The sequence below is a fragment of the Globicephala melas genome, chromosome 20, assembly GCF_963455315.2.
Source record: "Globicephala melas chromosome 20, mGloMel1.2, whole genome shotgun sequence".
NCBI classification, from domain to species: Eukaryota; Metazoa; Chordata; class Mammalia; order Artiodactyla; family Delphinidae; genus Globicephala; species Globicephala melas.
In genome coordinates this window covers 6,402,561-6,414,066 of record NC_083333.1, presented here as the reverse complement: position 1 = coordinate 6,414,066, position 11,506 = coordinate 6,402,561, and the positions used below count along the sequence as shown (strand labels likewise).

Here is an 11,506-nt window from a genome sequence, read left to right as displayed (position 1 = left end):
CAAAATATTCATTTTTCACTGCTGTGAATTCACCAGAAACAGGAGGAGAACCTTGTAATGCTTAGGGATTCCAGCAACTACTTTACACTATTTTGTGTCTTCCAGTGAGAGGAAGGTTATCTTGATAGCATTTTGTTTCGTTGTTTGGTTGTTTTTATGGTGATGACTCTTTTCTTTCTCTCTTTATAAATTTTATTCAATAAATAAAAATTGTATATATTTAAGGGGTCCAACATGGTGATTTGATATACATAGTGAAATGACTACAGTCAAGTTAATTAACATACATCTCCTCACACAGTCACTGTTTTGTGTGTGTGATGAGTGTACCTGAAAAATATGAGATGCTTCAGGAATTTGGGTCTCATCCTTGCACAGGGGCCCTGTTCATCTCCTCTGTATTTTTCCAATTTTAGCAGATGTGCTGCCAAAGGGAGCATTTGATAGCATTCATTTTGGGTCGTATCTCTTCATTCTTTAGGATGTTTCTAGGATACAGAAACATCTGGGCTTGCAGAGCTGGAATTTTTCTTGAAAACTTTGGTTTTTTTTTTTTTTTTGCGGTACGCGGGCCTCTCACTGTCGTGGCCTCTCCCGTTGCGGAGCACAGGCTCTGGACACGCAGGCTCAGCAGCCATGGCTCACGGGCCCAGCCGCTCCGCGGCATGTGGGATCTTCCTGGACCGGGGCACGAACCCGTGTCCCCTGCACTGGCAGGCAGACTCTCAACCACTGCGCCACCAGGGAAACCCGAAAACTTTGATTTTTTAAAAACATCAAGCCTGAGGACTTCCCTGGTGGTCCAGTGGTTAAGGACGCGCGTTCGATCCCCGGTCGGGGAACTAAGATCCCACATGGCCCATGGCACGACCAAAAAAATTTAAAGACCAAGCTGGGTTCATCTGTAATGACAGTTTGTCTTGTAACCTAACTGCCTTTATTTTATCAGTTGTGTAAGGATGCTCTTCATTTTGCTGTTTAGCAAGGTCAGATTGGGCAGCTTTTAGGTGCAAAATTGGCGCCTCGTTCTTGAAAATCGAAAGTAAAGCCTTGCTGACCACATTGAACGATGTGGGATTTGGGTTTTCATCGGCTGCTATTTCCCTGATGGACACATTGACTTACTCAATCCCAAATGCTTAGAGCAAAACTATCAGGTGTTAATTCTCTCCAGCAGCGTCTCCAGCAATATCCAGAGATGGGCTTTCATAGCTGGGCTGCTTAGGGTGAGTCTATTAATTGATTATAGGAGCTGTGTGAACTCCTCGGAGGAATATTTGCATTTCAGAGGCAGGGTTCAAGTTCAAGCCATCCTTCTCTTCCCTCGTCCTCTTCTCCAGACTGAAAAGGGGCTCTTTAAGGACAGGACCCCCTCTTGTTTATCTTTGCATTTCCCCAGCCCCTCATGAAAAGCCTGATGATCAAGAAATACCCATTAAATAGAATCAATGGAATCTGACCATCTGTATTCATTAGGACTCTTCACATTACAAACAACAATTCCATCTAAAGGCACTACTTAAATAATAAAGAGACTATTTTGGCTCACGTAACCGAACAGTGTGGGTAGATTTTTAAATCTGGCTTGATCTAGTCTTCAAATAACGTGACCAGGAACCTGGGTTTTCTCTTACCAACCTTCCTGGCTCTCCTTCCTTGATGCTAGCTCCATTCTCAGGCCTGCTCTCCCCCATGGTTTGCCAGATGGAAATAACCATCCCCCAGAGCTGGAGCCAGGCTCTTGCCTATCCAGCAGGTGAGTCTACTCAGGCAATTTCCACACAGGACGATGGAGGCTTGAGATTCTTGGAAGCTCCAGCAAACGTCTCTGGGTATCTTATTGCCTTTGGCTGGCAACTGCCCACACCTGAACCATGTACTATGGCCAAGAGGATGAGACCTCCTGACGGGATCCCACCCAGTGTGCTGAGAATGAAAGAGCAGTGAACCTCTAACAGAAAATTAAGATCATTTTGGTGGGAGAAGAGGGAATGGGTGTCAGGAAAACAACCAGAAACCCCCACCAGCTCCTCTGTGGGTGAAGGTGGCGGTCTGGAGCAGCAATTCCTTTGTGGATGCAGTTCACGCCTCTCTCGAAGGCTCTTTGGCCCCTTGACGCCGGAACAGCTTCAGGCAAGAGAGTCAGAGACCACATAGCCTTGGTGGGGATGAGGAAAGGCTTGACTTTCCACCTCTCACAGGTGCCCCCAATGCTTGCCAGGTTTCAGCAGCCTGTGAAGACTTCTCTTTGCCTTTCCCTCAACCACTAGACCCCTAATTCTGAGGCAGTTTGCATACCTCTGATGATATCTGCTGGCCTCAACTTCATGCACAGGGGGGAGTTTTTCTGTTCTTAGGAAAAGACCCATCAGTCTGAGTCTTGTAGACCTGGGACTCAATTTTATTTGCATAAGTGAAAATTTCTGTAGCACTTCCCGAATAAACAAAGGTGCCATGCCTGCTCTGCTAAGCTTCACCCCTGTGACATGGGGATTGAGAGTGAGGCCTCTGACAGGGAAAGGCTGCCCCGAGTTAAAGGAGGCTAAAAAGACATGATAACCAAAGGCAATGCACGGACCAGGGGGGAAAAATACAGAGCTCAAAAGGACATTCATGAGGCAATTGACAAATCTGCATATGGACTGTAGATTAGATAATAGTATTGATTATTTTGACAATCGTACTCAGGTTACGTAAGAGAATGTCTTTGTTCGTAGGAAATACACGTGGAAGTCTTTAGGGGTAAAAGGAGCAGGATAGGATGTCTGTAACTTTCGAATTGTTCAGGAGGAAAAAAACATAAATATATACATATATAAAGAGCAAATGAATAATAATGCAAATGGGACAACATGCTAAAAATTGGGGAATCTAGGTAAAGGATTATGGAAGGTCTAACTGCCTGGGTTTGAATCCTGGCTCCACTGCTTGCTAGCTAGCTCTAAACCTCTCTAGGCCTCACTTTCCCCATCTGTGAAATGGAGGTAATAGTAGCAACTACTGCATAGGCTTTTTGGGAGAAATAAATGAAAGAATCCATAAAATGAGCTTAGCACAGGGTCTGGCTCATGGCAAGAGCCAAGAGTAATAAATGTTAGCTAGTTTTATTACTATTACTGTCCCACAGTTCTCCCAGTTGCTGGGATAAAGAGATATAAATAGAAACTATTCCCTCCAGGAGCATACATGGCAGGAGATGCCGGCCAGAGGGAGACTTTTCCCCCTCATATGGAATAGACTTGATCCAGTGTCACATTTTATATGCATATGGTGTTACCTATTATTATGTAATGAATACGTATACCATATGGTAATATGCTTTAAGTATTTTTCTTCAACTTGCCCCTTTTACTCAACACAATGTCTTGGAGATCTTTCCATAATAATACCAATAATAATGAACATTTATTGAAGCTTACCATGTGCCAGGCATAGTTCTGGGCACTTTCCATGTATTATTTAATTCTCACAACAATCCCACAAAAGAGATTCTCTTGTAATTACCTTTTTTTTTTTTGTAATCACCATTTTGTGGATTAAAAAAGTTGATGCTCAGAGAGGTTAAGTAACTTGCCCAAGGCCATACCAAAATTTGAACTCAGCCTGTCTCCAGAGCCCGTGGCCCTAATCACTATATTTTTCCATGCAGGTGTATACAAAGATCTATTTCACTGAAAGAAAGTGACAGGGAGTTGGGGGGAGCTACCTAGTACTTCATAAAATGGTTACACCCAAAACTCATTTAATCATTCTAACCCAACTGATAGACATTTAGGTTATTTCCCATATTTGCTATTTGAAATAGTGCTGCGATAAATATCATGGAACAAGCCTTCATAATATCCCTATGTGTCTGACACCAGAGAAGGAAGAAGTTAAAAATATTTGAGAGAGAAACAAAATAAAGCAACAAAATAAATAAGCAACAAAATAAGCAACAAAATAAAGTAGTATTAAACCAAAGTTATATTAAATTTTACAAGATAAATATTGATGAGCCCACAATGAAATGAATGAATGAATGAATGAATAGGAGAGAAGAGACAAATCTCCGGTGCAGAAGAATTCCAAATAATTTGAAATTCCACCAAATAAATGTGATGTGGTATCCAGGATGGGATCCTGGAACAGATAAGGAACATTAGGAAATTAAGGAAATATGAATAAACTGTGGACTTTAGTTAATAATAATAATGTATCAATATGGGTTCATTAATTGTAACAAATGTACCTGGTAAGAGGTTAATAATAAAGAAAACTGGGTGCAGAGCATATGGAAATTCTCTGTACTATCCTCTCAATTTTTCTGTAAATCTAGAATTATTTTTAAAAGATAGTCTATTTCAAAAAAAATTTTTAAAAATACAGGAGAGCGAGGGACAAAGTGTAGGTTTTGTAAGAGATGGGAGGGGAGGGGCTTCCCAGCCCAGCAGGGAATTATTTTATTTTTTACTTTTTAATTAATTTTTATTGAGGTATAGTTGCTTTACAATGCTGTGTTAGTTTCCACTAGTACAGAAAAGTGAGTCAGCTATACATATGCATATAACCCCTCTCTTTTTGAATTTCCTTCCCATTTAGGTCACCACAGAGCACTGAGTAAAGTTCCCTGAGCTATACAGTAGGTGCTCATCAGTTATCTATTTTATCTATTCCCCAGGAGGGGAATTAGCTTCAGACGGCAGGAGGAAAGGAGGCGCAGGTGGGTGCAGACAGACATTTTTTTTTTTTTTTTTTTTTTTTTAGACAGATATTTTTGTAGGCCTTCGGCAGGAAGTTGAGGGTTTCCACCTGATGGCCTCAGTTTTTCCTTTACGACACAAGAGGTGAGGGTGGGCTATCTGCTGAGAGAGGGCCTGTGGAAAAACTGTGGGTTGCAAGTGGCAAAAGTTTGGAGAGCCCGTGAGAGGAGTGCAAGAGGAAGCTGACCAGAGGCAGAAAAGAGCAATTTCCTCTCACGTCACAGAGTTGTGTTGCCCCAAAAGGCAGAACCTTGGGCCGCAGGCCTAGAGGCCTAGCTGGACCGTCTCCTTGGAGTTCCACTACTTGACCAGCAGAGGGCGCCAAGACACTGCCCAACTTTTTCACACCCGGTCCTAGATCTCCCAATTTTCTCTCTGATTCCAAGAGTAAAACGTTCTTTTTGAGCCAGCCATATCTGAAGGACGATAAACTCTTTGAACTAGCCCAAAGGAACACCTTTGAAGAGCAAGAATTTAGCTATGTGTCTCAGAGCTAATGTCTTTTACTTGCCTCCTCCCTCCAGGAAGCGCCAGCAAAGCAGAGGACACGACCACCATTACTGAGGACCTACTGTGTGTCGTGTGATGTTCCAAGCGTGTCTCATTTAATCCTCACAAATCACCTCTGAGGTAGTGGTTATTATTATCCCATCTACAGAGGAATAAATGGAGTCTGAGAGAGGTAAAGGAGGTTATCTGAAGATCCTTCCTATCGAGTGTAGCCCTACTCCTGCTTCGTTTCAGTTAACAATCAACCAATTAACAATTTTTCAACAGGTGTGTGTGCTGGAAAGCTTGCCCTGGGAGATGCTCTGTGAGAAAAGGATCCTGCGTCAATAAATTTGGCAAAGCTGCAAACTCCTTCCATTTCTGTGAACTGGGCATAAAAATGGTCACAGCAAAGAGCTGTCCTGAAGCTAAGCTAGGCCTCTGCAGTGCCTGGAGAATGTCTGCTCCCTCTCCCCACTTCCCTGACCCACCCCAAGCAGGTGGCTCTTTCCTTTATGGGGGAATGATACAGCTAAATTGTAGGAAAATTTTCATATCGACCCCCAAGAAGTAATTGAGGATGGAACAATAGACAGAACTGAAGCTTTGGAGTCAGGGCAAAGGAAGTCTCTGAGATTTCGTTTTCTCATCTGAAAAACAGGGCAACAGATACCAGAACCTGCAGGATGTCGTCAAGAATCAGTAAGCACGTGGAACCCCCAGCTCAGAGCCTGGCCCTGGGAGACCCTGGTGAGGGAGGTGCCAGGACCTGGGGACCATGAATTGTGGCAGGACGCGCACGGCCACCCTGCAGGATTTAGGCGGGTGGACCACCTGCCTCCTCGCCTAGCCCCTGGGTCCCCCCGTCGCCGCCCCCTCCACCCCTTCCTCACAGTACCTGCTCCCGGTCTCGTAGCTCGTAAATCTCCTTCACACAGAGGGCGATAAATTAGAGGGGTGTGAGAGACCCCCACACACACCTTCCTGCGCCCTCCCTCCCCCTTCTGGGGAGGACTGCGGGAGCAGGAAGCCCCTGGGACGGGGTGGGCGGGGTCACCCAGACCCGCCCACTTCGGCTTGTTAATTACAGACCCAGGGTCTGCAGGGCCTGATTTATGGCGGGGCGGGCTGAGTCCTGTGTCTGGGCAAGTCTAGGGGAGCCTGGAAGGGCGGGGGTGACAGGGGTGGGAGGGGTGGGAGGACAGGAGACCAGAGAGGATCCCGAATTCTGAGGGCCTTGTTGAAATGACAACGGTACTAAACTAATACATTTACATATAAATAAAATTTAAGCATAATAGCAATAGCTAATCAAATTAAACTGAAGCTTATGGAAATGGCTTTAAAAAGTATCTGTAGACTAAAGCAAAAGTGAGAATAGATGTGAAGGAGACGGTGAGAAAGTCTATCCTATGTGATTGAAGAACCATAAGAAAAGAAAAAAGAACGTGCAACAGAAGCAGTATTTGAAAAGACAAAGTGTGAGGAAATTTACCCATCTGAGAAGTATCAAACCACAAATTCAAGAAGCCCAACAAATCCTAGAAGATACATATTTTTTAAACCCACACACTTAAATGTGTCATAGTGAAATATCAGGAACCAAAAACAATGAAAAGATTTCAAAACCAATCTGGAAAAAAAATTACCGTCAAAGGAGCAACAGTTACTCTGAAGCTGACATCTCATCCATAGTAATGAAAGTAAGAAGACAACATCATAGTTTCAAAGTGACTTTAAAAAGCAGAACCGACAAGACTTGTATAGGAGAAATAAAGGCAAGTCATCACCAGTGGGCTTTCACTGGAGGAAATTCTGAAGGACATAATTCAGGCAGGGAAAAAAAAAGATTCCACATGGAATGTCTGAGATGCAGGAAGTAATGAAGAGCAAAGAAATTAGTAAATATATGAGCACACTTAAATGAACATTGATTGTATTAAAAAAAGATCTGTAAAATGCTATATGAAAAGTGTATTAATTAAGATGATATTAGGGGGACTTCCCTGGTGGTGCAGTGGTTAAGAATCCACCTGCCAACGCAGGGGACATGGGTTCGATCCCTAATCCGGGAAGATCCCACATGCCATAGAGCACCTAAGCCCATGCGCCACAACTACTGAGCCTGTGCTCTAGAGCCCGCGAGCCACAACTACTGAAGCCCGCATGCCTAGAGCCGGCACTCCGCAACAAGAGAAGCCACCGCAATGAGAAGCCCGCGCACCGCAACGAAGAGTAGCCTCCGCTCACCACAACTAGAGAAAGCCCACACACAGCAACAAAGACCCTACGCAGCCAAAAACAAAAAAATTTTTTTAAAAAGAAGGTATTAGGGACTTCCCTGGTGGTCCAGTGGTTAAGACTTCGCCTTCCAATGCAGGGGGTGCGGGTCTGATGCCTGGTTGGGGAGCTAAGATCCCACATGCCTCATGGCCAAAAAACCAAAACATAAAACAGAAGCAATAGTGTAACAAATTCAATAAAGACTTTAAAAATGGTCCACATCAAAAAAAAAAAAAACCTTAAAAAAATGATGATATTAAATGCTGTAGGAGATAAATCCCCAAATCTCAAAGGCTTTAACATAAAAGTTTATTTCTCACTTGTGTAATCATTCACTGTGGGTGTTCCCGGTCAGGCAGTTTTCCTGGGCAGCTCTCCTCCAGGCGATGAAGGGCCTGGCTCCTTCTACCCTTTGGCTCTATCATCTTTAGCTTGCGGCTCCCATGGCTGCCCTGAGTCTTTGATCCAGGGGGAAGGGGAAGGAGTGTGGAGGCTGCACATGGGAAGTTATCATGGACAGGCCTGGCAGTGACACACATCACTCAAGCTCATATTAAGAGGAGAACTCAGTCAACTGGAGGAAAGGCTGGGAAATGGTATAACTGCTGTATTCATTATCTATTGCTATGTAACAAATTACCTCAAAACATATTGGCTTAAAACAACAATGAGCATTTATTACTTCACAGTTTCTATGCATCAGGGTTTGAGAAGCGGCCTACCTGGGTGAGTCTCTTCCCCTTTTGTGCATGATGGAGTATGTACGTGATTCCTAGAACTCCTGCAGCCATTTTGCCACCATGAGGGAAGCCACCTTGAGAAACAAATATACATAGAAGAGATATGAAAAGAATCACAGAAGAATAATCATATGGATGATTAAATTAAACAAAGGGGTTCTAAAATTCCCATGGAAGTGTAAAGAGCCAAGAATACTCAAGAAAATTATGAAAATGAGCAATGAGGCCAAGGGATTGCCAGATCAGACAGGCATTAAACAGAGATGGCTGGAGGTGGCATTATAGAGATGTGGCATTATGAATCACTGGAGACAGAATAAACTATTCACCAAATGGAGGTGGAAAAATTGGCATTTGGTTTCCAATAAAAATTAAAATAAAAATCCAATAATAATGAAAGCAATCACAACGATAATGGCTACCATTTGTTGACAACCACAAAGTTTTAGAAATGTACATTTGATTTATTTATGTCTATTTTCACACCAACCCCACGAGGTAGGTATTATCATTTATTATTCCCACTTGACAGATGAGAAAATTGCATCTCAGGAAAGCAGACCACACAAGGCTCTCAGTCTCCTGGGCACTGAGTAGGAGCCCAGTTTCTCCTCCCCACAATAGCAGGACCCTGTCCCGAGAATTCCAGTTCAGGCCAGTGGTTGCCTCTCCCAGGAGACAGGAAGACAGAGCCCTCCCTCAACGCCAAGCCAGGCCCCAGGAACCAGAATTCCTCCTTCACCCCTGACTGACCCTGGGGCAGATCTATGGCTGATTAGACCCCAGCTAAAAGCACAGAGGCCTCTTTGTCATTGCTTTAATGAGAAGCCAATCACCAGGTCATTAGTGGGTGGAGGTGATGAGGAGTTTGGTACCGGGGTGGGAGGGAGGAGGGTGCTCTTGGCTTCTGGATGATTTACAGCTGCAGTGCCAGGCTGCCTGGGGAAGGGAGCAGAGCCGCAGGAGGATGAGAAAGTTAGAGCACCTCAGAGGAGCCAGGACCTCTTATGAGAGCATAGCACGCTGTTTTATTTAATCCTTGCAACTAATCTGATGAAGCAGTATTATTGCATATCCCCATTTCACAGATAAGGAAACTGAGGCTCAGAGAGGTTAATTAAGCATTTTACCCAAGGTTATACAGTTAATAAATGATGGTCTTATTCCAGAGCCCAAACATCCACTCTGTTGTTCACTGTTATAGGCACAGCAGAGGTGAGTGTAGGGGAAGGTCCAAGAAACATTCTAGCTTTAGACCAAGAAGGAGCAAGCAGTCAGGAGATGCCTGACTGAGCGATGTTACTTTGTGGGCCGGGAGTAGGGGCAGGGGAAAGGGATATTACATAAGCTTGGAAGAAAGTACCCCTGGGATGCTGAGTAAGTCTGCCAGAAACAGGATAAAAATAACACAATAACTAAATATTATGAAGTTTGCCAGGCGTTGCACCAAGGGCCTTCCGGTTGTGAGGCAGTTACCAATCCATTTTAGAGCTGAGGAAACTGAGGCTCAGAGAGGTTAAGTTACCTGCCCCAGGTCTCAAAGCTGGTAAATGGTAGGGTAGTACAGGGACTGATTTGGGAGTAAGAGAGCAGCAACAGGGCAGTTACTTCCTCTCGGCTCTAGAGTGTCAGGATTTGGGTCATAAATAACAAAACCCAACTTGGTTCACTTAAGAGGAAGAGGAAGTTGCTGGGCAGCTCTGAGATAGCTCACAGGATCGGTAGAAAATTGAATGGGATTAAGCTTGGGAAACTCGTTAGAATTATAGGAAACTGGGTGGCTGGAACCACAGCCCAGCCAGGAAGCTCCTGAGGATGCCCCCACAGGACACTGGAAGCTACTGGCCCAGTACAGGCAATTTCTCCCCAAGAGCCTGTTTCTCTGGGACACCTGCTCCGTATTCAAGTCAAGGAGTCAAGTACCTAGACTCCTGTCTGTCCTAGCTGCCAGGAGTCTTTCCCACCCAGAGCCCCACCATGGAGGCGTCCCTCCCCTAGACAGACAGACTATTAAAATGCTGCAGAGCAAACAACAATGACAACAAAAAAACATTCACTGCAAGCCCCACGTGCCCCAGGTCTCCCAGCCCCTGGGAAGAAGTGACCAGAAGGCCATCAACTCTCTGTCCTTCCTGAGCCTCCTCCCACATCCAGAGTAGGACTCTGCATTTCAGAGAGCCCATCACTAGGGGCTGCCCAGAAATCTCAGGCCTCAGATTCTTGAAGGAGGATATGGAGATGGTAACACTTTCCTTTTCATCATCTGCTACCTCCAGCTGGCCACCCCCATGTGCCAGTTCTACTTTCCACACAGGTGTGGACTCCAGCCCACCTCTCTCACAACCACCTGCATAACTCAGGGCACTCCGCTCTCACCTGGATCTTTACAGTATCTTAACTGGAGTTTGCCTTAGATCCCTTCTCCACACTGTTTGAAGGAGCTCTAGCTACCATCCAAACATGACTGTGTCGTTCCTTAACTTAATATCCTTCTGTGGTACCCAGTTATCTACAGGATGAAATCCAAGCTTTTGGGCATGATGCCTAGTAAACCCCCAGCTTCATCTCCCATCACCCCCTGCTTTCTCATATCATGGTTTGGCCAATTTACTGTATTTTCCTCATCATACTATGATGGCTTATGGAATACTCATCCAGCAGTCAGAGAAAGAGAAAGCTAATGGGTTTTCTTTTGTATTTAAGACTCATGAAGTGAGGGGATGGAATTATTTAATGGCTTCCCATCTCTTGCCAAGTAAAAGTGCAAGATATTGCAGTAGACTGTGCAACCATGTCACCAGCTGGAGCTCACCTCTTGCTCCGCCCCAGCCCCACTGGCCACCTTGCTGCCCCTGGAACTTTTAGACAAGCTCCTGCCTCAGGGCCTTTGCACATGCTGTTCCTGCTGCCTGGAAGCTCTTCCTCAAGATAGCCACAAAAATACCTTGTCTCATTCAAGTCCTTACTCAGATGTCACCTTCTCAGGTGGGCTTTCCCTGACCCCTCCCACCCCCACATTCTCCACTTTCTATCTTTTCTGATTTTATCTTTTCTGTACCATTTATCACTTTCTAATATATTCTAATAGTATTTATTTACTACATAAATTACTTATTTTCCTTATTATTTGCTCTCTGCACTTGAATATGACTTCCGTGAGGCCAGCTTTTTGCCTGTTTAATTCACTACTCTGCATCAGTAACTAGAACAGGAAGCAGTCATCACATTTCTGTTGAATGAAGGCACAGAGCC

At 44.5% G+C, this 11,506-nt stretch overlaps 1 non-coding gene across 1 annotated transcript; it reads right to left on the bottom strand.

The window, feature by feature from the left end:
* Window positions 1-333: 333 nt before the first annotated feature.
* Window positions 334-440, bottom strand: LOC115856207 (U6 spliceosomal RNA). Its single transcript, XR_004040731.1, has one exon. It is a non-coding gene; the product is annotated as a U6 spliceosomal RNA (small nuclear RNA).
* Window positions 441-11,506: the final 11,066 nt, after the last annotated feature.